The 27,495-nt window shown below is 41.5% G+C and overlaps 1 protein-coding gene and 1 long non-coding RNA gene across 2 annotated transcripts in view; one reads left to right on the top strand and one right to left on the bottom strand.

Annotated features, from left to right (window-relative positions):
* Positions 1-9,127, bottom strand: part of znf644b (zinc finger protein 644b) — a gene marked incomplete in the record, with an annotated part of 36,689 nt that extends 27,562 nt beyond the window's left edge. The window contains 1 exon segment of the mRNA XM_032526388.1: positions 8,943-9,127.
* On the top strand, positions 355-17,414 carry LOC116695866 (uncharacterized). The gene is made up of 3 exons (XR_004333571.1): positions 355-434; positions 1,784-1,789; positions 17,403-17,414. It is a non-coding gene; the product is annotated as an uncharacterized LOC116695866 (long non-coding RNA).
* The last annotated feature ends 10,081 nt before the right edge of the window (positions 17,415-27,495 follow it).

Genomic DNA, 27,495 nt, shown 5'->3' with positions numbered 1-27,495 from the left:
TTGCGAGTAATTCCGATTGCCACCTCGGAAATATGCCTGTGTTCAAAAAAGGACTTGCATTAAACCAAAGACTGTGCCATATACACTCAAAAAGGCAAACCCATCCCCGCCATGGTTTTCTTTTCTGTTTTGGGTAAAATTGTCAGTAACGATCTATAGCTAAATGATATGCTCACTCTACATGAACAATAAAAACTACATACAAAATTATAAAAACTATTTAATCTAATGAATTTCTTATTTCCTTCAGCGTTTCCGCCATATACAGACAGTGTAATGCGTGTCCATTACTGCGTTACAAACAAATGTAATCTGATTACAGCAATGCATTACCCCCCAACACTGTAAACAGATATGCAATGATGACTGCTGAGTAATATGTATGTAGATGTTGTCCAATGTCAAGTCTCTATTCAATCATGTGATGATACAATGTAAAATCCAATCATTCTTCAGACAAAACAAGCTTTTACTGACCCAATTTTGACGTCTGGGATATTATGACTAATGTTTTTCACTATTTTCTGACAATGTAACACAATAATGGAAATAATCTTTGGTTGCTTCTCTATTGGGAACTGGCATTTATATTTTCATTTCATACAACTGAAAACAGAAAACTGAACAGCTCAATATACTGTATGTCATTACCAAGAGAAAAAAACTGTTATAGTTGTTAATTCTATTCAGACAATTTAATAAGCCAAAGTAGTGATTCAGCCGGTGGGATTATATTAAACCATGACGCCCCTATTTCCTCACCTCTGATATATTTTTGCAGACCTCAATGTTCTTGGTACATCCACCTGATTACTAAAATATCTCATCTCTGCAGCTCTTCCTCAGCTGAGTTGCTAATTCAGGCCAGTGTATTCCCATTTAAGTAGTCCCAGGTGTTTTCATTTATAGCTGTGTAAGCAGCCAGCCAGGCTGCAGAGAACACATAACTGTTTGCTATGCTGAGCATTCAGGGACTTCAGGCATCTCTGTAAAAATATTTGACCTTGTAAAGTGACATATAATCAATTTGTGGAGAACATACCTTGACCATCTGATTTATTTAGTCGAGCAGTTGACTCCTTTACTCTCAGTGGTATACTAATGCAGTGAAACCTACACTAGGCTGTTAAGCTGCCACTGACTTCTTCCTATAGATATGTAAGCTAATCCTTAGATCTCTGCAAGAGTGAAGGACTCACTTATGTAGGTCTACACTTAGATTTTGCAAAACCTCCATTCCTGAGCTGATTACTGATATGTGTACGAGCATACCACTTGCTGTCTGTAGTAGACACAATACTACCCTTAGTTATGATGTCAAAAATTTAGTTTGATGACAATGCTGAAAATGACATCTATCCAATAAAGTGAGACGTATATGTATGTATTTACTATACAGGCCAAAAGTTTGAACACACCTTCTCAATCAATAAGTTTTCTTTATTTTCATGACTATTTATTATGAATGGAATTATGTACTTAACAAAAAAGTGTGAAATAACGGAAAACATGTCTTATATTCTAGTTTCTTCAAAGTAGCCACCCTTTGCTCTTTTGAGACATTGAGACAGTGCTGCAAACCCTTGGTGTTCTCTCAATGAGCTTCATGAGGTAGTCCCCTGAAATGGTTTTCACTTTACAAGTGTGCAATTTCTTGCCTTATTAATTGGGTTGGGACCATCAGTTGTGTTGTGAAGAAGTCAGGTTGATACACAGCCGACAGCCCAATTGGACAACTGTTAGAAATCATATTATGGCAAGAACCAATCCGCTAAGTAAAGAGAAACAAGTAGCCATCATTACTTTAAGAAATGAAGGTTAGTCGGTCCGGAAAATTGAGAAAACTTTGAATGTGTTATAATAATAATAATTTATTTGACAGGGACAGTGTACATTAATCAACATTGCTGTAAATGCACCAGAATTAGCCAAAAGGCTATTTTTCATCCGTTGTCCCTGGACAGATCTTAAAATTGTCTCCCTGCCGAGTCACCAGCCTCAAAAATCGCAAGTTAACAGCAGATCAGATTAGAGACCAGATGAATACCACAGAGTTCTAGCAGCAGACACATCTCTAGAACAACTGTTACGAGGAGACTGCGCGAATCAGGTCTTCAGGGTCAAATAGCAGTTAGGAAACCACTGCTAATGAGAGGCAACAAGCAGAAGAGATTTGTTTGGGCCAAGAAACACAAGGAATGGACATTAGACCAGTGGAAATCTGTGCTTTGGTCTGATGAGTCCAAGTTTGAGATCTTTGGTTCCAGCCGCTGTGTCTTTGTGCGACGGAGAAAAAATGACCAGATGGATTCTACATGCCTGGTTCCCACCGTGAAGCATGGAGGAGGAGGTGTGATGGTGTGGGGGTGCTTTGCTGGTGACACTGTTAGGGATTTCTACAAACAGCAATACTACAGGTCAAGCAATCGGCCCGTTCCAAACAAGCACATTTTCAACGGGCACTGTACTGGTATTGCAAAAAAAAAGATTGACCTATTAATGATATGAGGATTCTGACTGGACACCCTTGGCCAAATGTGTCGATGGATGCGTGGCTTGATGGATGAATAAATGATATGGGTCTGCTGATATTATTCACAATCACCACCCTTGGTAAAGCAGAATACAAACTCCCAGAGTCTCAATTAAGACTATGACTGACACTCGCTCAGTGTTTCATGGACAGCGACGTAGAGCAATTTCTCTTACCAGTGTACTGGTCCACAGCAAATCATTGCCAATTGGTCCCAAAATTACCCAGTGTGACAATACCAAATGATGGCATTATAACCTGTCTAAATGTCTCAATACAGATGCTGAAAAAGGTTTGAGACACCACGGCCACTGCAAGAATCAGAGTTGTCGGGAAAAAAAAACAGCTATGGGACTTACTGTAAGGGTGCGTTCAATTGCAACTCGTAAGCTCATGGTGTTTTCAATTATTTTGTAACGTATCCTGTCATCTTGTGGTTATTCTAATTGTCGTTTAGCAACTGAATGGTGAAATAAGTTATTGGTATTACATTTTATATGAATATATAATTTGAACTCAACCATACTGGACTTAATGAACAAGTTGTTTAATGTCACCAACAAAAAAACGTTTTGTGCTCTTATTTTCTTTTAAGTATTGGTTTAGGCACCGGTATTAGAAAAAAAACAGTTTTGTGCTTGAAGGATTAGAGGAGCTGCTTGTATATTTATTTATTTATTGACTGCAAAAAAAGCTAAAACTGGCCACTCCCATGGGATCCTAATCCCTACTCATAGATTTTATTAAAACACTGTCATTGTCACATTTTTTTCTCAGTGTCATCATACACACACCTAAACCACGCCCGTATCTGCATGTAGCTCCTCACAGGACACCGATTGATCCAACCACAGTGGTTCAGAAACAAATGCATTACTTGAGGACTGACAAGATAAATTTTCATTTGATATTGTGATCCAATGAGAATCAAGCTTCTTTACCTTTTGCTCCACGGCGAGGTGGAGGAGGGTCTGGCTACTAGTCCACACAGCATTCTGTGATGGAAGAAAAACATGCTCTGGTTTATTGGCATTTCTTTAAACCAATCATAATCATCTTGTGGCAATAATGGTGTCTCTGCAAAATAGCCTCAGGAAGGAACTTGTTTTGGTGGAACATGTGTGCGTTTAAAAGTTGTTTTAGTCATGCAACAGATATCTCAGATTGGACAGATATTCCAGCTAGCTCTCTCAACTTACCTTGGAGAGATCTAAAGAGCAGTTAACCATAGTCTACTCTAAATTAGCCAACTAGTCAACAGTTATGTTTGTCACGCCCTCAATCTCTGCTTCCTCGAACTGCTGATTTATTTAATGTAAGAGGAGAGACAAGCCAAGGCCTTACTTGAATGCTTTGCTTCTTCGTACAAATAGATAGGCTACATATATACCACCACAGCACTATTTGTTTTTACAAGGTAAGATTTATATATTTAGCGCCTTTTTTTTTCCAAAGAAGTGGTCTCCTCTTTTCGCCTCTCTAACATAATCTCTCTCACCCAAGTGAGGGAGTGGTACCGCAGCGTGTGGCAAATGTCACGGTCGATTTTGTGACGAGACCAAATATAAAAGCACTGCCAAGGTCTATCAACACAAATAAGTGTGACGCTATGAAAGGGCGAAACACGAGTGTAGATGACGTTAACGTTATCTACCCACGTAGTAACTAATCACTCATGGACCCTCTCCCTCTCACACACATTGGCCATTTCTGACAGACTCAGTCTTTCCTCCTTTTTTAACATAAAATCTAAAAATTAAAAAGTCATAAAATTTGCCGGTCGCACAAGTGCAAATAGTTTTAAAAAATGTTTGCACCGTCTGAAAATGGTTGCAAAATAAAACCATTTGGTCAGAGTCTGGAGCCCTGACAAGTTGACTTACGTCAACCTTTTTATAAATCTACGTGTCAAATATGTTGACTTATCGTTGCAGCCCTACTATAGTCGTCATAAATTGACGGGAGATTAGAATACCAACATAAAGAAAGCAGAAGGTGACGGATATTCAGCCTTTAAAGCTGCAGTAGGGAGTTCTGAGAAAACGTGGACTTGGCCTAAAAATTTGAACAAGCACACCTTACAGGTCCCTCCCCCTTGCTCTCTGCTGCGCTACAGCCCCCCCCCTCCACAGCTCCTCCCCCACAGCGGGGCCTGCCGTGAACGCGCAGGCTAGTAAGCAGGGCCACTGATGCTTTCCACATCCTCATGGACAATACAGGGGATTTATTCTGAGGGTATAGCTTATGTAAACAATTTACTTATTTAAAATATTTCTATTAAAAGCTTTGTACATTTTTCAATAAAAAGGGTTTAAAAATGTTTATGTAATCACTCATTTGTGAGAACAAAAGTAGCACTTTACACAGTATATTACTAAATAACCTTTTGGATCAATTTAAAACAGTAAACTGTCAGTAGGAATGATGAATCAGTGAGGAAGCTCAATAAGCCAAGGAATAACAACATCTTAGAAATATGTAGGTTTTATTAGAATATGGGTAAAATAAATCAGCTTTTTTTGCAAAGTACTCCTGCACAAGGAAATACTGAACATTTTGATTTGGACTGAAAGACGATTCCTTTACGTGCCTCTGTGTCTGGGCCTTGTTTGACCTGTTAAAGGAGCACAAAGAATTTGTGTCAGACATTTGATTTACAAATTACATCCTGTGGGGGAAGAAAACGTTTATGTTATGTTTAAAAACAATCAAAAGTAGAAGTCTGCCTTGCCAAACGTCGATAGGGACAGCGCACAATTAAAGTAGTTTAACCATAGCTACATTTGTTGTGATCGACAAAAAAACATTTTGGCTTACTAAATGTAGGCATCGAAACAATATTGCTTATACTGAGGGTGAAGGAGTTAGCAGGTAAAGCTAAACTTCACCTGCTAAAACATTCCTGCCGTGCTACAAGCTAACAAGCTAACTGTTAGATTTAGCAACAAGCTGCAGATTAAACTGAGATTTGCGCTATCACCAGTGTACTGAAAGTGTACTGCAACCATCGATATCTTAGTTGTGTACTTCTTAAAAAATGAAACAAATCAAGCAGGGATACTTACATGTCAACCAGAAATGTGGCTAACGCTAGCTCTGAATCCGTGTTGAATCCTTTCAGGAGGCGTAGCTCCCTCCACCTCTGAAAAGCCGCTTCGATGTTGACCCTCGTTTTATTTCGGGCTCGGTTTAATTCTTTCTTTTTAGCTCGCTCTTCGTCATCGGTCTTCTTCTGTTTGCCCGTCTTTGTTTTCTGAGCAGGTGTCACTCGAGAAATTGGCAGTTTTCCCGAAAAGTTGTTTCTCCGCAATTAGCACAGCTACAGTGCACTGGCTTGAGCTTGAACACGGCACGCGCTGTGCGGGGGAGGGGTATGAGCAGCGCGTACACGAGAGTGATTGGCTGTGTCTCAAATCGCGCACTTCCCTTAGTGCACTTACAGAAGTACACTTCGTGCACTACGTACTATCTTACATAGTGCGTAAATTTTGACAGAGGAGTGTTGTCTCAAATCGCGCACTTCCATGTGCACTTACCGGAAATGACGATCACATTTCATCCCTTCTTCTTCTGTACAATTGGGAATTTCCCCAGGGAGAGCATTCCAGTCTGCTATTGTTTCGCGAAAAATAATTCCTGCTTTGTTTTTGATATTGTAACAAAAATAAATGTGATATATTTGCTCCGTGTCACGCCAGGATGACAATTGCGACCCGGCCGTCATGTCCCCCCCCCCCCCATTAGCTTCAAACAGTACACACAACTGTATCGTAATATTCGTTCTTACTGCACTCTTAATTATCCCCATTCTTTGCAGTCCACTCTTTTAAGTATATACTTATGTTTCTGCTCTAAAAAAATAAGTAAAATATTCATTCATTACGTTACTGTTCATTTTAATGCTCAACGGTTTCATGAGGACATTGTTGCCCAGAGATAAGACTGTTGTTATGAAGCATTACCCCTTACAACTTACCTAATAGACAAACCATCATTACATCTTTTATATAAGTTGTATTTTTGTTCTAAATGGTCTTCATACAGTGACAATACAATAGAGAAAGCAGAGGGAACAGAATTGACATTTAAATAGACCCATTCCTTTATATTCATTATATGTTTGCTACAGTCATGCAACGTGTAATACAAAAGATAACAAAGTTAAATACTTTTAATAATTTATTTAAAAATGTGTTGTAGTTCCCCCCCCCCCCCCCCAGGCGCGTAGCTAGTCTGATGGGGACAGGGACATGAGGGGGGACTTCAGACTCTCCAGGGGATCCTTCTACGGTCTGATGGCCATCGTCACCCTAAATGACGGCCCTCCACTCCTCGTTTGTCCTGAAGAGACGGGTTAACAGGATAATCATCAGGGGAGGCAATAAACAGGATTACATCAGGTGGAGGCAGAAAACAGTGGATACGTTTTAACATTACGCTACTGTTACGTTACTGGCAATCAGCTGATGCGTATTTTGCGAATCGGATCATCGGATTATGTACAACTGTTTAAGATCTACATCTAACACTAAAATCGTTCAATGGGACGAAAGTTAACACAAACAACAGTATACTACAAAACATGTAACGTTAGCTATAACTTATTTGCCAATATGGTTAAACTTCCGCTGTTAGCTAGTAAGGTGGCTTGCTAGCACGTCAAATTAGGTACTAAAAACGTTATAATTCGTGGTACAAAAATTATTATCGACTGTAAAAATAACCAAATATACATTTACAATGTTATATGTATAGCAAAAACACTCACGTTAACTGTATATCCGTCGGTCTCGCTATCGCGTCTTCGGCGCGCTATCAAGTTTTTCAACGGTTGTTAGCTCGCCCCTTCCGCTACGTAGCCAAGATGGGACCGTTGAGTGTGGAAAGTGTCCATCGGTCTACACTTAACTTTGAGACCGGTTTGAGTGCACCATCCGGGTATTTTAAGTACACTGCATTTGACTGCACTTCGACAATGTGAACGCACTATGTACTCAAAAAGTTAGTATTTAGTACTGAAGTGCACGATTTGAGACACAGCCATTGACACTGCTAAGACAGTCCTCCTGGCTCTGATTGGCTGTTTCTGACCGGGAGCGGTGTATTTCTGCAAGTGGCAGTGGGAGCACAGAGAGGAGCCACAGGAGCTTGATTTTTTCACAGATTATCTGTCTCATATTCTACTGTCAGGACATAGTGGCAGTTTTAACAAATATGTAAAAAAATACATTTTTACAAAAGTTACCTACTGAAGCTTTAAGGAACATTCGGCAGAATTTCCATCGGCATCTGAACATTCCAGAAGTGTCGTTGATATAGACTACTTGCTAATCAATGTCATTTGCACCATTACTCAATACTATAGTATTGCACAAATGTAATTTGAGCATCTTTAAAATAACAAATTGTATTGTGGGATAGTTAGTTGAACGTAGACAGAAGGAAAGCAGAAATTAGTGTACATGCCACAGACAATTTTTTTGTAAAGTTCTTTTGTATGGAACCTTTGAGGACTCTATATAGTAAATACATTTTAGACACTTAAGTAAGCAAGTAAAATAGGGGGTGGTAAATATATTTCTGTCTTTATTGTATGCTGGCTCAGTAGTTTTGTCATTGAAGAACTTCCATAGATTTTTCATTACAATAAAAAAAATGTGCTCAGATGCTGTTAATCTTTTCTGTTCTTGCTCTGGACTTCTGCAGTACCATCTTATCTTGACTTGCAGGTTAGAGTTCAGCTTTGCTTTAGCCACTGGCTTTTGGGGTCAACAGCTTCCCTACAATATGGTTCTCATAATATCCCAACAACCACACAATACTCTCAAAATCACTTCAATGGGCCATTTCAAGTCAGAGATAGGAAACTTACTTACCATGCAGGCTACTTCTACATCAAATGGTTTGCATGGGTTATATCCTACATAAATATCACTGTAAAATTAGACGTAATCTCGTCTAAACTCAAAAACACCTATTTGTGCTTTTGTACAAAGGGAAACGACTTAGCTAGATAGCAAAAAGCTGCCTCGACTGGCTGTGACTTTATTTTGACAGGCTATGCGACAGTCAGCTAGCTGCTCTGTCCCCAGGCAGAGCCACAAAGACAAAACTGCATCAGCAATGTCTCGGAGAAACACTTAATGTAGCAAAGCGAACCAATTAAAGTTGAGGTAAGACTAGCTGCAGCGTGTCCAGAAATCGGTCACTCACTGCAGTGTTTTAATACCTGGACAGAGACCCAGCGACACAGCGACACATCGCTGACTAATGTCCACACCTGGCTGCCATGTATCCCTGCGCACATCAAACTGTATCCGGCTGTAACACCTACCTCAGGACGACGACTCATGTCCTTAAGTTTGTCATTGCACCCATAGCAGCACCTGTCACGGTTACTTGGCTTTACCTTTGTTAGAATGTCGCCATTTTGCTTTAAAATTACGCAGGTTGCACTCTGGTCCAGAGGAGAGGGATGTTCACGGCGGAGGTAGAGGAATGAGCGTCACCCAAACTGCACACCGACCCTTATGTGCACTTATTCTTCGCCATTCAGTAGCCTACATTTAGACCAGAGCTCTCATCTCATAACTTAAACACATTACAGCGACAAATGTTCCCAAATTTCAACTTGGAGGATAACGTAATGTGACAACACATTTCTTCTTAAAGTTTGTAAGTGACATGGGCTGCACGACCTTGAACTGCATGCTACTTAAAGGCATAGATCCGATTTTTTAAGTGGGATTTTATGAAGTGGTCTACTTGTCCATACTGACACATATAGTCTAAAAAGTCGACTGTCACTACAATATGGTTAAACAACAACCACAAAATTGCAATGTAGCCTATCTATTATTTATTTAAGTTAGCCTACTGTAAACAGGGAAGTTGTACTGAGTGTCAGGGTACAGATGTTTTGTTGTTCTCTTCTGGGTTTAACAATGTCATCATCCACAGTGGAACTTGGACAGAGAGGGTTAAATGTGTTTTATGTGATCATAAACTGAATTTTAAAATGGTTGTAATGAAAGGTTCACTAGAAAAAAAGATATGCTACTGTTGTATATTTAATGTTCAACTGCTCTTGTACAAGTAAAGCAATGAGCTTTAACCCTCATTTGAATTTTAGAATTATGATGCATAATGCATGCTGGAAATGTATTATTAACACTGTTGCATGTTTTTTCTTGCATAAGTGTTATTTCCATGGTTCTGCAGGAAAACCATCAGGCATATCAAACCTCATCAGTCAGGAGTTACAAAATAATGTCCCAATCAATGTGTTTTAGAACAGGTGCATTATTGTAATGACAGTTCATTTTAATGTCTTTTATATTTTCTTTGCCTATAAGTTAACATGATTTCCATCCAACTATCCAGAAACACAAGCTTTAAGCATGGTTAACTCCAATTCTGATTGTCGCAATTATGAACTTGAGTATTTTTCTGTTTCTGTTTCTTTCATCTAATTAGAAGAATACTGAAGGAAGCCTTGTGCATTAAAGTGTATGCAACTGTGTGAGGTTGCCATAACTGTTTAGGTCCAGCTAAATACATACATATACACACACACACACACACACACACACACACACACACACATATATATATATATATATATATATATATACACATACATACATACAGTGTATACAAACATATATACTGTATATATACATACAAACATACAGATATACACATATACATATCCTGTAATTATTATTATTTTACACAAAACACAATTGCCAAAAAGCAGATATCTCAAGCCAGGCAGACTTACAGTGTGTATAACTTTAGTATATCTTTGTTCAGTGTATTGAGAACAACAGTCTGTGTGTGGTGTCTGCAGTGGTTGATTGGAGTGGTAATTCTCATATGCATATACATATAAAATATTGATTGGATTGGAACAGCTCACTAACACATGTTTGAATGTACATTGCTCCAGTCACTGCTATTATTACACAAAATAGTCAGGAGACAACTAAAATTTCTCCAAATCTGTTGAATATTTATAGAGTGGGCAAAATATGACTTATTTACATTTGTTAAATTATTAAATGTGTGGAATGCAGAGCTTTAGTCATACATATTAATATACTGAAAAAACTGTAAGACATAAACATTTGGGCATAAATATTGATCTACTTCATGCCAGTGTGTATTAATTCTTGGTTTAGTTCCTTTTTCAACAGAGATCTGTTTCTTTTATAGCTATTTCCAAGTCACTTACTGTATTTGTGCTTGCGTCACTGTGATCTGAGCTTATCATCGTACCCACCTAGATGGCAGAAAACACAAAGCAAATCCGAGGAGTGCATTGTCTTTGTGTGTGAGATATAGGGATTGACATAAACCCTCTGTTTTCAGAGCATGAAGTAATTCTTTTAATGGCCTGCCAACTGTGCACTCTAAAGTTTGATTTTGCTCTGCAAAATGAGAGCAAAAATCTCAAACAATTTATTATGCTGTTTGTGCCTCGCTTCAGTTATCGTCTGCAATTTATTTCCTACCTTGGGGTACTGCAAGCCATTTTCCTCCATTTTCAGTGGCTCGCTTTTTTTTTTTCTTGATCCTGCATGCTGCTGACTAAACTCCTGCCTCCAGCCATGGCGTTGGAACATCACAGGAAAGTACATCATTATACTGAAGCTAGTTAACAAAGAGAGCCAGAGAACCAGTTTAAATCACATTGCACAAGACAGTATGAGGAATTACTCCGTTTACTAACTCCGATGTAGCTATGCACAGCCTGTCTCTCTGTTGCACAGGTGAACTCACTAATGAAGGCAGTTTCAAACCTCGGTCTGAATTCAAGGCCGGCACCTGACCCCTCTTCGCTATTTGAAATTCATTTTTTTCTATAATAAATGATGCCTTAGTTCAAACGTGCGTCCCATGTCTGAATTAGCTAAGCACCAGCAAGGACCTTTTTTTTTTTTTTTTATTCCATTCATTGGCATTTATTCATACATTATCCCCACTTCTGCTTTTTCCAACATGGAATAATGTCTGTCTATAAAAAGCCCAATGTTATTTATCTGTGACTTAAAAGATGACAGATTTTTATTCAGGCATATAAATACACCTGTGGTCATAGACTTGAGAGTTAGCAAATGAGCTTTGCCCAATGCTGCACTATAACACACAATGCAGCTATTGTAGTTGACTGACCTAGTTTAATCCTAATCCTTAATATTAAATTTAAACCTAATGAAATCTTAAATATGATTCTAAAATAACTAGTGCACTGTTGATTATATGCACAGTGTCCATAATTCAATATATTGCAGTGGTGGAAAAAAAATATTTACATCCTTTGCTTAAGTACGTAAAAGTGCCAATACATCAATGTAAGAATCTTCTAGTAAACCTCCTGTATCAAATATGGTGGGCCTAGTTGAGTAAAAGCACATAAGTATTAACAGCAAAATGTAATTGAAGTATCAAGAATAAAAGTAATCAATATGCAGCAGAATATATATTGAAATTATATAGTGTCTTGAACTTCTCTAGCTACTACTGTGCTCAGTATTGTGCTACCAAAAAGTCAGAAGCTTCAAAAGAGACAGACTTTAAGAATGCACCAATCTGATACTGATTTCACAAATATTTGTATACAATACACAGGCTATATACCGAAACTTTTATTCCTTTTAAAGTTTTGCTTCATTTATACTTGAATTGTAATGATTTTTTTCCGAGTTGCTGGGGCACAATTTATGTTTTTAATAATACCAATTCACTAAATTATATCTATCTATTTATTTGTTACATTTTGTAATGCGTGATGTTGCCTTACACATAAAAGAATGATCCCAGTTCCTTTCACACATTGAGTCATACAGCTTATTAATGAAACACTGGTATCGGATTGCTTGGAGTCGGCCAATACACAAAGTCTGGGTATCAGCATTGGTATATCGGCATAGAGATTGAAAAATTTGAATTGGTGCATCCATAGTTTTTCAAGGTCCTGACAAAGCTAGCCCAGAGCCAAAAAAGACTAAATAAAGGGTAGTAGAAAACTCTCCTCACGATGTGTAAAATCAGTGCATTCCCTCTTTAACTTACATCTGTAACAACAATTGCTTTTAAACAATCACTAACCTTGCACAGGGACAAATCACACTGGTGCATCACAAGTTCAAAAATGCAACTACAACAGAAATGGTGAGACCCTTTCATTCCCCCCTGCAGTAGTATAAATTGACCACAAGGTGGCAGAGGGAAGCTTGCTGGGTCCATTCCTAGTACGCCTTTTAAATGAGTCTTATTAACTACCGTTAAATCACTGCTCACAAATTGTATTTTGATATGCAAAACGCTTTTTAAACGCATATTATATGCTGTTTTAATCCTTAATCTCTATAAATATGGCATATTAGGGCTTTTCATATTCTTAAGAGATTATCAGGCACTCATTGCCTGTATGCTTATGCAGGGTTTCAGCATTATCAAATATTAATTATTCTAAACTTGCTCTTTTAAGAGGACTTCTTTGATGTTGATGTAATTTTTCATCAGCTAAGCAGAACTCACACAGTGGTATCTTTTGGAAAGCAGTGGGCCATAATTCATTGATGAGCCATGTGGAGCGTGGATATTCACATATGCGTGTGCAAGATCTTAAGCAGTTCTGGAACGGATATAACAGAGTGGTATGGTGCTGGGCTGTTGGCCTCACTGGTGCCACAGACTTATATAAAGGGTTAAAAGGGTGAGGAAAATGAATCTGTGAGAACTTTTTATTTATTTAAAGTAAATAAAAATCAAGAAGAGAAGCCATTAAAACTGTGTAGACATTAGGATAGATTAGAAGACATCAAGGCTTCACTGACAAAAGCTTTGCAAGCGCCTTTTCAAAATCTGTTAACAGCCAAAGGTCAAATTCGGTTAAAAAAAAGAAGTTAAAAATAAAAAATAATTTGTCACCACTATGAAATAAACAAGCAGCACTACTTTGATTCCAGTCATGTTTTTTGGCAGAGAAAAAAAAAGAATCAAGAAACAGGAAGAAAATTACAGAGGCAAATATGGCAAAACAGAAAGTTTAAGGTTATCATTATTAAATTATTCATTTTTGACAATGTAGGCCCTTGGAGTTTGGGAATTGATCTCTGTGTAAACACACTAAAGCAAGCAAGATCGACATAAATTGCAAAGACGAAGCCATCTTATGAGCACTCTGCTTTCTCTTTCATGTTGCCTCACTTTGGGGGCTGAACATTGCTAATAAAAAGTGGGAAGACCTTGGGCAAGTAACACAGGCTGATTAGTTTTGTACACTGGAGACAAGAAGTGCTTTGGAGTCTGCAATGATATTTGTTTTCTTTTTACAACATATCTGAGGAAGAGAAATAAAGAGAATGCTTAAAGTTTCACCAATGTGTTTGTTCTCTTCAAAGCGAAAAAGAAGAGAAATCTTGCAAGTCTTTTTCAGATGTTGTATGTGCATGCTCATTATTTCAATAAGCCCATTTTGCCTCCCGTGATTGCTTTATAAAGAGAATAGTGGATGACCCTGGCTCTGTTGTTAAGTTAATGCTTTTGCACACAAAGAATAACAGATGCTGGTTTGAGTAACAGTGAGGTTACGGTGGGACCCCCCGTCCGCCTTGTTATCCTGGGCCGCCGCCTCAAATGGATTAGATGAGAATGTGGTCCCTTGGAACGTTCTAGTCTGCTTGAGTTACTAATCACACAAGAAAACAAGGCCTGTTTGGGCCCTCCTGTCAACTTTTTCACTAATGGGCTAATTGATTGACAGTCTTTGAGCTTTCATGCAGCTGATTTATTTACTGTTGCCCTTTCATGCTGCAACACTTTCAATTTAATTGAGAACCAATAGGGTATAAGAGCAACACTGCCATCGGGGAAATCAAGTGATGGGACTGTTTTAATGATTCCCCTGCCAGAGAAGTTAGATCCACAGTGAACTGAATCTCGTTGCACTCTGATCTCACAATGGCAGTACGTTGGGAGTTGTTCATAGTCATCATCTTTTTCTGTGAAATCTCATCCCAGTTGGATGTATATGTTGCCATTCAGCTGGATGCTCTGTGTCATTTTCAATATCAAAGATGAATTATTTTGTTTTCCAGACAGTAGTGCGGGAGTTTCAGTTGTTTTTAGTAGGAGTGTGGCAGCAAATGATGTACTTTTTTTGCTCAGCCAGCTATCCCCAACACTTTGGCACGATAAGTGTGCGCAACGAGCCAAGCAGTTTCCTGTACATCCAGCTGCTGTAATAAATGTGCTACAGTACTCCGGACTGTACCGTACTGACGTGGTATTCAGACTTTGGCTCCGGGTCGCTGTCTGCACTCCTCCACACACTCATCCCTCTCACTGCAGAAGTGTCTGTCAGTGCTGGAGGGCTTCAATCAACTTCAGATGCATCTTAAAGTTCTCTGCATCTTAGTCAGAGAAGGCTTAGTTCACTGTGTGCATGAATTCAAAGAATACAAACACTTTGAAGGAGGAACTGTTTCATTTACCGTTCTTCTGTCTAAATCTCGGAATATTAAGTTGGAGTTATTTCTAGTGGCCATTTTGATTACGTTTTAATCGTTTTGGCTTGTTTCTTGCTGAGGTCAAAGAATAACAGGATGGTTATGGGATATAGAAAAAACATCAAGCTAAATAAAATGAAATTATATAATGATGTAAGGAAATTTGAGATGAGGCCACCCCTGCCTGAGTTGGGTTAAAGTTGTTTCAAGCTGCCAAAACACAAATTTATAACTCACTATAATTATAAACACTGTCCTCTTGTCTTGAATGCCGTTTTCGATTGATTAAACAAATAATGTAAAAAACATACTTTCTCTTAATCTCTTAATGTGTATGTTTTCCCATAGAATGAAGAAGTATTTTCTTTCATCATGATGTAAACTCTAATTGCATTTCTTTTCCTTTAGAGGGTGCTGCAGATGAGGAAATTATTCTCGGTGACTTCACTCGGCTGCCCTTCCTTATAATGGTTACCTTAGCTATGAGATCAATAGAGCAGAGTAGCCTGTAGCAAATGGAGGCATGATGTTATTTTTGCCTGATGCTGCAAAAACTATGTATAAAAAATGCAACATGTATCATGTTTTATATTTATAATATATAATAACTTATGCACATTCAAGTTCAAGTTACTTTATTGTCCCCAATGGGGCAATTTTTTGTGCAGCAGATAGTTTAGTACAAAATCACACACAATCACACACATAATACTAAGATTGCCTTCCTTGCAGGCATAGTTAAAACAATAAAAAACAGTAAACAATCAATAAATAGTAAGTCAATAAGTCATGTATTGTTCTTTATAGAATTAAGAAGTAGAATGGTTGCAGGTACAAATAAGTGTTTGTATCTGTTTGTTCTGAATTTTGGGAGTTTAAAGCATGATCCAGATCCAGATACATTGTTGAATTATATCTGTGCACACCAGTGCCAATAAATGCAAGTCTGTTGGTTCAATGTTTGCATGCGTGCACAAATGTATGCTTTATAGGCGTACTGAATGTGCATCTGGCTAGCATGTGTAACTACAAAGAACTGGGTCGGTGCCAGTGTGGGTGTACACACCTGAATTTTGAGATGATAAGACACAGTTTTCCAGTTTTTTCAAAAAGAAATATAATGTTGTGTGGGTTATCTCATCTCACACTTTGACCTGACAAAGCTGCAAATGAGGTCATCGTTACAGTTTCACCTCCGACAATCTCTCTTTTTGTCTTGTAGGCATTGACACGTTTGTACCTCAGCTTATTCTGACAAAATCTACATGACAAAGTCACTCTACTTATTACTTTTTATTAGGAGAGGATTTGGACCACTGGTCCTCTGGGACAGTTTTGCTCCACTTCCCTTCTATTCCCCTCCAAGTTTTGCACTGACGGTTTCTCTGCTGTCTCGGTCCCTCCCCATCCCAGATATTACGCAGGGTGAGCTCAACCTAATGTTGCACAATCCTCTCTGCTGGGTATTATCCAACACAAACCTTTTCTGCCTCCACAGTGTGTTACCACAGCCCTCTGCTGTGCCAATGAACACATCTCAGGCGGCAAGAGAAACTACACTTTGTGCCATCTGTAATCCCAGGGAGGTTTCTCTGAGCAAGCGAGAACAAGCGATGGCTTCATTGCCCCCTTATAATGAACATATTTAAATGATCAATAAACAGGACTTATATTTGTTTTTGTTGGAACCTGAGCCGCACTCCTCCTTGGCCTTTCATTGTGATCACCAGCTGTAGTCTTATTAAGAATTATTAGATCACTTGAGGTGATGACACGCCTCCTTTTTGGAGGTATACCAACCACAACTGACTGGATGGAAATGCTGGTTCTGAGCCAGGACTCAGTGGAAGGACTACATCTCCCAGCTGGCCTCAGGAGCAGCTGGAGGACGCTGCAGGAGAAATACTGTAGATATGTTGCAGATATTAACATATTTTTCTGGTTTTTAAAAACCCAGATTCTTTCCAGGTTTTAAAGACTAAATAGGCTAGGATAGGCTTTTAGGCTTTGATTTTCAAAGGCAGGGTTGGTAATGTTGAAAAGCTAGCAAGTTTTGAAAGTAGCATCTCGTCAGGGTTTCATACAGGCTCAGGCTCAGGCTCGTACACGGCAGGGATAGAGTACGCACAGCAGGGCAAGGAGGAATTTCATTGGTTTTCTTTCAAGCGAAACTAAGGCAGTGATTGATGGGCACTTTTACGGGATTACAGCAGGTGCAGATGATGGATCTTTTTTGCTCCTTTTTCAGAGCCCATAACTTATTTATTATCAAACAATAAATAAAAAAGTGCCTATTGGAAAAAAGTTAACAACCCTGCCTTTGACATAAACAGTTTCTTCACAAACTGAAGTAATTAGTTTAGTTTTCAGACATGCTAACAATTGCAGTTTATAGAGTAGATAAACTGTCTAAAATTTGGAAGTTGTAAGATATCTTTTGTGATAAGACAATGGATGGATGGGTGGAGGGGACAGCTATGTTTGTCTGAGGCGGATCACCAGCCATCCACAGCGACCATTTGGCCCAAACACAATACAAGCAGAGTCTGCAGTGCTCATGTGAGGATGAATTATTCCTCCATCCCGTCTAGAGGAGAGACTACTCCTCTGGGAGTTGCTTCCTCCACACATCTGGATCACTGAGGTTGTTTTTTTTCCTCCTGTCCTTGCGCTAGGGTTATTAGCATTAATCTCCAATGCAACATCTGTGAGTCCCCCTTATTTCTCCACATTTGTCCTCCCTCCCCCCTCTATGATTTGGTGTCTGCTCACTGGGCTTACACTAGACAGCCAAGTCTCTTCAGGTTGCAGATGTTTTGCCTGCTCTGTGGGGAAGAGCAGGTGGTTGCCGGACAGTAGGTAGACCACAGCTTTCACAACGCCACATTTGCAAAAACCTAAATGTATACCCAGAAACACTTTTGCAAGGATTTTTCTTTTGACTTCTTTGTATGATAAAAAATTGTTTATTTTTCTATAACTCATGGAGCTCATTTAAATGATTTGTTGTTCTCTTAGGAAATTTCCTGTTTACTGGGCTGAATGTGAGGATACATGTGACAGTAGTCTGTGAAGACAGCTGATGTAATTTCCTTTACTTAACACCCTTTAAGTCACATGAAAAAAAATGGCCCCAACCTGGAAACATCTGGCTCAGATAAGGACTACACATGCATATTCAAATCCCAGCAACCCAATAACAACTGCACAATTTACTACGGGACCGTATTAATTCCCTACGAGCTACACAGAATCAACATTTTTAACAGCTACAAAAACTGAAAGACGCAGCCTCTTGCTCACTCCGTGCAAAAGATTGTGTTAAAAAATGTGAACCAGGCTTAGGAAAATGTGTGTGAGAGAGTCGATCAACAGCCTAATTGTCAGTTGTGGCTTATCTAATGGTCTAAATATGCTTTTTAAGAGCAGAGGGAGTTTTTTGTGTGTACGCCGCAGTTTTGATCACAACAGAGGCTGAGTCTTAATGATTGCCCACGTGATTACATTTACCCCTGGGAACAGGAGATTTGGTGTTGACTTGGCTACCACATTAACTATGTTGGCATCATTAACCATGCAGTTTATAGCAAAGAAGGTCCCTATCTGCTTTGAGCCCACCATAACGTACGCGGTCTGGATTTTTACACAACACACTGAATTTCCATGGCACCAGTGTATCAGATGCTGTGATCAGGCTTCAGTCTGTGAAGCAAACATGGACTAAACTGGCATGATGTGAGGGTTTTATACCAAATCTTATTAGTCACGCGTTAATTTTATCAGCATTAAAGTCCCACTTAAATATATCTAATAAAAGCCTATTTATTTTAGATCTGAAAACAGATAGCATACTTTCCCTTGTTTTCCTTTCTTAGCTCAGGGAGACAAATAACTTAAATATCAAAACCAAAAAAAATCACTAGTCATCTAACTAGATTTTTTTTAATCCTTGGGGTGAATTTTTAGCGGTGGGCACAGCCGTTTCTGCAGAGATTACTGTCATTAGTTATGTAGCCTTCAGTATTTACATCATCACCTTTATTTCAGTACAAGGACTGTGTCAAGAAATGTTTTAAAGAAAGTGTCCAAAAGAAGTTCATAGTCCTCAAGGATTAGGGGGCGTATGGGGGGGGTTGCTGCATGTTTGATACTGTCCATGAAAGAGACTTTGCATCTGTGAGTAATTGACCACTGAAATCTCTGGATCAACAGCAGAGTGAGAGATGAAGAGCAGGGGTGGTACAGACAGATCCTGCAGGGCACTGGTGGAGCTCCTGAAGGACTACAGTGGACTGCCCATGTCCCTGATGACATGGACAACAAAGACCACAGAGTTGAAGTTTCACATGTACAGCTCTGTGTGTTGCCTGAAAGGGCTGCTTTGAAATCTCAAGTACGTATCACATCAATCTGTTGGCCCAAAGTACGAGGACAGGTCACAATGTGGGCCAAACTGACATTTTACTTTATATGCTGGTGAATGATAAGCTTTTTTTGTTGTATCTGTTATATTCGTGGTTGTTTGATTATTAGACATTCGTTTTGTCTTAAAGGAACCAAAAAAGATGCAGGATTGACACAATTAATAAAAAGGAAAATCACTCAATCAATCAGTTTGTTCAGTCTGTTAGTGTTGCATTCTCCGATGCTCCGGCCTAGCAGATGGCTGAGGAGAACAGAGCGCTGGCCACAACAGACAGGTACAACGTCTCCAACATTCTGCTGCACACTGTAAAGGACACGGCTATTCTAACATTGTTAGGAGGAAAGGCCAAGTTGTGTCAAGGCTGTCACTTTGACAATACAGGGCCACTGGATGAAAAGGTAAAGTTAGAGAAACCTCAGTAGTGAGAGTCAAGTATGGATCATTATGGATGCAACCAGTCATGTAGTACTGTTTCCCTAAAAGCTAATTACCATGGTGCTTGAATCTAAGAGACATCAGAGAGAATCATAGGATTCAGTTACTTGGACCAGCCATTAGCTATGCTGCTATAGGATAAGACTGCTGGGGGACTTTCTATGACACACTGAGCTCTTCTCTCCTCCTCTCTTTCTCCATCTGTGTAATAATGATAATAATAAATTGAATTTGTATAGCGCTTTTCAAGGACCCAAAGTCGCTTTCCAGGGCAAGGTAGAAAACAAAAACACAGCTAAACAAAACAAAACAAGATTCAGGTACAGATGAAAAGGGAGGAGGGCGTTGGGCTACGCATGGGCAGAGTTGAAGAGATGGGTCTTGAGGACTTGAAGATGGTGAGTGATTCAGAGTTGCGGATCTCTTGGAGGAGGGTGTTCCAGAGCCTGGGAGCTGCCCTGGAGAAGGCTCTGTCCCTGAAACTTTGGAGGTTGGACTTGGGGATGGAGAGGATACTGAGATCTGAGAGACTGTGAGGGTTGGTAGGGGGAGAGGAGGTCAGTGAGGTATAGGGGGGCCAGATGGTGGAGGGCTTTGTAGGTGAGGACCAGGATTTTGTAGGTGATCCAGTGGGAGATGGGGACCCAGTGGAGTTGTTTTAGGACAGGAGTTATGTGGTGCCAGAATTTAGTGTGGGTAATGAGCTGGGCAGCTGTGTTCTGGACGAGTTGGAGTTGCTTGATGTAGGTAGAGCTGATAACAAAGAGAAGTGATTTGCAGTAGTCCAGTCGGGATGAGATGAAGATGTGAATGAGTCATTCAGCAGCGGGGGGTGTGAGCGAGGGTCTGACTTTGTCGATGTTGCAGAATTGAAAGAAGGAGGTTTTAATGACATGATGGATGTGGGGCTCAAGTGAGAGGGTGGAATCAAAAATTACACCAAGGTTACGGGGCTGGGGAGATGGGGAGACAATGCTGATAGTGAGAGTGGGGTTATTGCAATTGCGTGTGTGGATTTGGAGCCTATGGGGAGGAATTCTGTTTATCGCTGTTGAGTTTGAGGAAATTGTGTTGCATCCAGGTTTTAATAGCAGACAGACAGGAGTTGATGTGGGAGGGGGGAGGATTGTGGGGGAATATGGTGCTGAGGTAGATCTGGGTGTCATTGGGGCAACAGTGGAAGTCCAGGTTTAAGTGGCAGAGTATCTCACCAAGGGGGAGTATTTGGTGTTGAAGAGGAGGGGGCCAAGTACGGAGCCTTGGGGAATGCCTTGATTGACTGTGGCTGTGGTAGAGGTGTGGTTATGGAGAGAGATGAAGTGGGATCGGTTGTAAACATAGGAGCGGAGCCAGCTGAGTGCAGTACCTTTGATACCGAGGTCTTTGAGTCTGGTGAGCAGGATGTTCTGGCTCACGGTATCGAAGGCTGCACTCAGATCGAGGAGGATAAGAATGTCGAGGAAACCGGTGTCAGCACAGGTGAGGAGGTTGTTGAGGACTTTGAGGAGAACGGTTTCTGTGCTGTGGAGGGAGCAAAAACCAGATTGGAGGGGTTTGAATTGGTTATTGGCATGATGGGTTTGGAGTTGGGAGGCAATGATACGTCCTAGCTGTTGAGGCAGGAGAGATCCAGACCAGATTTTTTAAGGATGGCGGCTGGCACCAGCAATTTTGAAGGCAGAGGGGACAGTGAAGAGTTGAAGAGGTTACTGAGCTAGGGCATAGGACGCAGAAGCTGGACTTCAGGAGGGGAGTAGGGAGGGGGTCAATGGAGCAGGTAGTGGGCTTTGAGATTTCAGGAGGGGTGACCGGGTCAAACTGAGAGAAGAGGCAGTGTGGAGGAGGGGTCAGGAGGTCAGTTTAGTGCATTATTAATGTGCATTCATTAATTCACTAAACATAGTAAACTTAGCTTCTTTCCCAGAGTCCTTGTGCTTTCTCACCGCAGAGATTTCATGTGGCTTGTGCTGGCACCTGGCTCGCAGTAGCCACCGCTGCCATGGTACTGCTCGACGTCCATTGCTAATACTATTATTATTAGTCATAGTTAAATTATCCTTACTGTTGCCATGATTGCCAGTGTTTATCGTGTCATTCCATTATACCCACTGCTATAATTATTATGAGTCATATTTCTGTATGTATTGTAGTTAGGTATTTGCAGGCATGCAGGTACAGATTAGAGTTAAGGTTCAGCTGGCAGTAAATCAGGGCATGAGGTAAATGAATGTAAATGGGTTGTTATGTACTGAAGTGCTGATTAGGGGAAGTGAAAACAAGTAAGCAGGGGGGAGTGAGAGTTAGGTGACAAGGACGATTGGGAAAGTCATCTGGCGGATGGATAGAGAATGGCAGTGCAGGAGCACAGGGAAGTGACTGGAGACCGGGCCCAAGGGGCATAATGAGTAAAATCAAAACAACTGAAACAGGCTCTCTGCTGCTTTGGCAGATATTAGTTCTGGGTATCACTGGGGTTATGGTACTTTATCTTTAATCCATATTTGTGTGAGTTTCATCTCTTTATTGTCTTTGTTTTATTAGAATGATCTGTGCCTTTCATGAGCCTAGCCAATAGCAGATCATTTCCATTGCATGAAGTATGGGGTTTTGCCTAATGAAAACACAAACAAAGGTCTTATTAAGGTATTCAGGTATATAAAAATATATATAGTGGATTTGAATGTGCTTAATTTATTATTAAAGCTACTATGTGTAGGATTTGAAAATGTTTAACTTTGGCTCCATATGGTTGTAGTGTAATGAAAGACATGTCAGGAGACTCTTTTTTACAAGCAAAGACATATGCCATTAAAATAAACCATATGACCAAATAAGAATTAATATCACTCCCTTTGGTTCCCCTTGGTTCCTGCAGTAACATTTTAGATTTTTGGCCGGACGTTCACCAGGTCCTGGGACACTGTGCTCAATGTCAATTCAATTCAATTTCAATTCAATTTTATTGGTAGTTTCAACCTCTCCGGGAACCATCACCTTATCGTGGTGGAGAGGTTTGTGTGGTCCCTAGAACTGAGGGCGGTGTTGTCTGGAGCTTTGTGCTCGGTAGGGTCTCCCATGGCAAAGAGGTTCAGGGGGGGGCCAGACAAAGAATGGTTCAAAGACTTCGATGGTTGAGCAAGGAAGGGATAGAGAGACCCCGCCGGAGGAAGCCCGGGCCCGTCTGGAGCCAGGCAGACGGTGGGCTCGTGAGCGAGCGTCTGGTGGCGGGTTTGCCACGGAGCCGGTCGGGCACAGCCGAACACAAACGTGGAACTCTCCTCCAGCCCATGGGCCCACACCTGTGGGAGGATCCAAAGGGGGGGGTGGGCTGATATAGGGTGGCAGCAAAGGTCAGGGGCTTCGAAGGACCAGAACCGGGCGGCAGAGGCTGGCTCTGGGAACGTGGAATGGACCTCTCTGTGGGGGAAGGAGCGGAACTTGTGTGGGAGGTGGAGCGCTACCGGTTAGATCGGTGGGGTTACCTCTACGAACAGTCTCGGTTGGAACAGTTCTCCTGGATAGGGGTGGACTCTGTCTATCCGGAGTTGCCATGGTGTGAGGCGCCGGGCAGGTGTGGGGATACTCACAAGCCCCCGGCTGAGTGCCGCTGCGTTGGAGTTTACCCCGGTGGACGAGAGGGTCGCCTCCCTACGCCTGGGGTGATGGGGGGGAAAACTCTGACTGTTGTTTGTGCATATGCACCAAAAGAGTTCGGAGTATTCGGCTTCTTGGAGAGCCTTGAATGGAGTCCTGTATGGGGCTCAGTAGGGGACTCCATAGTTCTGCTGGGGACTCAATGCGCACGTGGGCATGATGGAGATACTTGGAGAGGCGTGATTGGGAGGAACGGCCTCCTGATCTAAACCAGAGTGGTTGTCTGTTGTTGGACTTCTGTGCTAGTCATGGATTGTCCATCACAAACACCATGTTCGAACTAGGGATGCTCATTAGTGTACTTGTACCAGAGCACCCTAGGCCAAAGGTCAATGATCGATTTTAATAGTTTCATGCTATCTGAGGCCGTATGTTTTGGACACTCGGGTGAAAGAGGGGGCAGAGCTGCAACTGATCACCATCTGGTGGTGAGTTGGGTCAGGGGGTGGGGGAAGACTCTGGACAGATCTGGTAAGCCCAAACGGGTAGTGCCGGTAAAATGGGAACGTCTGGAGGAGGCCCCTGTCGAGGACTTTCAACTCACACCTCGGCGGAGCTTTTCGGACATCCCTGTGGAGGCTGGGGCATGAACTGAGTGGACAATGTTCAAAGTTTCCATTGCTAAAGCTGCGGCGGCGAGCTGTGGTCTTAGGGTTTTAGGTGCCTCAAGGGGCGGTAACCCACAAACACCCTGGTGGACACCAGTGGTTAGGGAAGCCGTCCGACTGAAGAAGGAGTCTTTCCGGGATATGTTGTCTCGGAGGACTCCGGAGGCAGTTGCAGGGTACCGACGGGCCCGAAGGGCTGCAGCCTCTGCTGTGACAGAGGCAAAGCAGCGGGTGTGGGAGAAGTTCGGAGAAGATATGGAGAAGGACTTTCGGTCGGCACCAAGGTGCTTCTGGAAAACCGTTCGCCACCTCAGGAGGGGGAAGCGAGGAATCATCCAAGCTGTATACAGTAAGGGTGGGACCTTGTTGACCTCAACTGAGGAGGTAATAGGGCGGTGGAAGGAGCACTTTGAGGAACTCCTAAATCCAGCTGACACGCCCTCTTTGGTGGAGGCAGAGCTGGAGGATGATGGGGGATTGTCGTCAATTTCCCTGGTGGAAGTCGCTGAGGTATGTCAAACAACTCCACAGCGGCAAAGCCCAGGGATTGATGAGATCCGTCCAGAAATGCTGAAGCTCTGGGTGTGGAGGGGCAGTCTTGGTTGACACGCCTTTCAACATTGCGTGGAAGTCTGGGACAGTGGCTAAGGAGTGGCAGACCGGGGTGGTGGTTCCCCTCTTCAAAAAGGGGGACCAGAGGGTGTTGCCAATTACAGGGGTATCACACTTTCAGCATCCGATAAAGTCTACTCCAAGGTGCTGGAAAGGAGGGTTCGGGCCGATAGTCGAACCTCGGATTGAAGAGAACAATGCGGATTCCGTCCTGGTCGTGGAACAACGGATCAGATCTTTACTCTCGAAGGATCTTGGAGGGGGCCTGGGAGTATGCCCAACAGTCACATGTGTTGTGTGGATCTGGAGAAGGCGTATGACCGGGTCCCCCGGGGAAAATTGTGGGAGGTGCTGCGGGAATATGGGGTGAGTGGGGTCCCTTCTTAGGGCCATCCAATCTCTGTATGACCAAAGCGAGAGCTGTGTCCGGGTTCTCGGCAGTAAGTCGGACTCTGACTGGTCGAAAGGAGCCAGTTGAGGTGGTTCGGGCACTGGTAAGGATGCCTCCTGGGCGCCTCCCTAGGGAGGGGTTCCGGCACGTCCAGCTGGGAGGAGGCCTCGGGGAAGACCAGGACCAGGTGGAGAGATTATATCTCCAACCTGGCCTGGGAACCCTCGGGATTCCCCAGTCGGAGCTGGTTGATGTGGCTTGGAAGGGAAGTTTGGGGTCCCCTACTGGAGCTGCTGCCCCCGCGACCCGATACCGGATAAGCGGATGAAGATGGATGGATGGATGGATGGATGGATGGTAGTTTCAAATCATAACTGGAGTTATCTCAGGACACTTTTTTAGGTAGAGTAGGTCTAGACCACAATCAATAATTTACATAAATCCAAAAATTCCCCCGCAATAAACAATTTATTTCCCTTTTGTTCAATTGTTTTAATTGAATTAAAATGCTTAGAGAGTAGAGTAATTGACACACGTTTTACCTTTTTGATCAAGGAAAGTCCAATTCATATTTGGAGTTAAACCAATTGGTTCCATTTATTTCCATCACAACTTCTTTGGTTTTCCAGACAAACTATGGCTTGTATGTGCGCCTGTGTAGTGGGGTGTGTGTGTGTGTGCGTGCGTGTGCGTGCGTGTGTGTGTGTGTGTGTGTGTGTGTGTGCGTGTGTGCATGGCCAAAAACTGTATGAGCTTCTTCATTTACACCAAGGGCACTCATTGGCTCTTACACATGCTTCTAAACCAAAACTGCACAACTAGACATGTTCCAGAAGCAATGTGACCTGATATTGGGGAGAAATATACAACACTGGCAACTAAAATAACAGGTTTCCCAGACGTTAACATGTAGCTACCTGTAGGAGTGGAATGACTGTTGCAAAGTATAACAGCAAAGTCACAAATAAGGCTTCTAAACCAAAAACTACACAATCGAACATGAAGGTGATCCGAAAATGGGGAGCAATTATAAATAACAGTTGCAACCAAGACTAAATGTGAAATATAATCACCATAGTTACATATGTTGATTGGTTTTGAAGCCTATGTTGAAGCCTATTGTTGACACCTGAACAGTATGTTTGTGTTGACGTTGACAACGTCTGAACTGTTTACACAACTGTATACTGATAGATAAAATATAAAAAAGTGAAAAACTCACCTACTTACTACCAATATTTTAAAAAAACACAGATTCTCATATTTACAAACGTTCTTGAATATTAATACTTACTTCACAGTAGCAATGTTGAGGCTTCCAGGGTCACTTCTACAAGACCTCCATAATAATAAAGTGGGGGTGGGTCCAGCTGTGTAATGCATTAGCACATCATCCCAAACACTGTCTGCGTTAGTAGCGCTTACCAGGTCACAGCGCTCTGCTCTGCATCATATCCACGTCTGATTTATGCCAGCACTGAGGTGTTAGCATGCCAGTAAATTTCCCTCATTACGGGAAAATGCTGAAAAATTGAAACACGTGTGTATTTCTAACAAACTCAACAGCTGATGTAATCTGATGATGAGCAACATCTGCACAGCCTGAGGAGGTCTCACAAGTGCTAAAGAGCGCGTGGCATTTTCATGGATGTCAACTTTAATCCTGTGTATGGGACATATTGAGCATGTGGGATTTATGACATTGAGATGAGCAGTAGGATGTTAATCCACAAAGGCATGTGCTAACTACAGGGGTTAATGTTTCACTTTCCTTTGTTTTCAAAGAGAAAAATTGTACAGCTGGGCTTCAACAGAGGACAGAAACTTTCACAAAAATGTGAAACCTCAGGACAGTGACACTTCCATAAACAGAGGTCCCTGTGAATAATTTGTTTTAGGTCCTTACCCTGAGTGTTTTTGAAATGCTGACCATATAGGGTGTAGATTCGGAACGTTGCTGGCTCTGCAGAGTGGGGACAGCACTGTTTACACCAGACTAATCAGGCCAGCAGGACTTTTATGAGAATCAGTTTCTTTTAATAAATTAGTGTGCCTGCTGCCCTTCTACTCCTGACAGCTTCGCGAGTAAATGCAGCAGATATACAGTATCTGTGTGAAAGGTGCAGTGTTTCCAAAGCTTAAAGAGTTGTGATGCTGTGTATTGGGCCCCATCACGGAAGCTGTTTATGTAATCCTACCAATGCTGTCTGCAGAATATTATTGATCTTCAGGGGAACTCAAGAGCAAGTCAAGCTCACAATCTTACCAATCCTGGAAGACAAACGGGAGAACAAAATGAATTGTGTTTGGTAGGAGAG

This window comes from Etheostoma spectabile, chromosome 9 (assembly GCF_008692095.1).
Source record: "Etheostoma spectabile isolate EspeVRDwgs_2016 chromosome 9, UIUC_Espe_1.0, whole genome shotgun sequence".
In the NCBI taxonomy this organism is placed as follows: Eukaryota; Metazoa; Chordata; class Actinopteri; order Perciformes; family Percidae; genus Etheostoma; species Etheostoma spectabile.
Note: the sequence above shows the minus strand (reverse complement) of the source record. Positions and strands in the feature narration are given on the sequence as shown.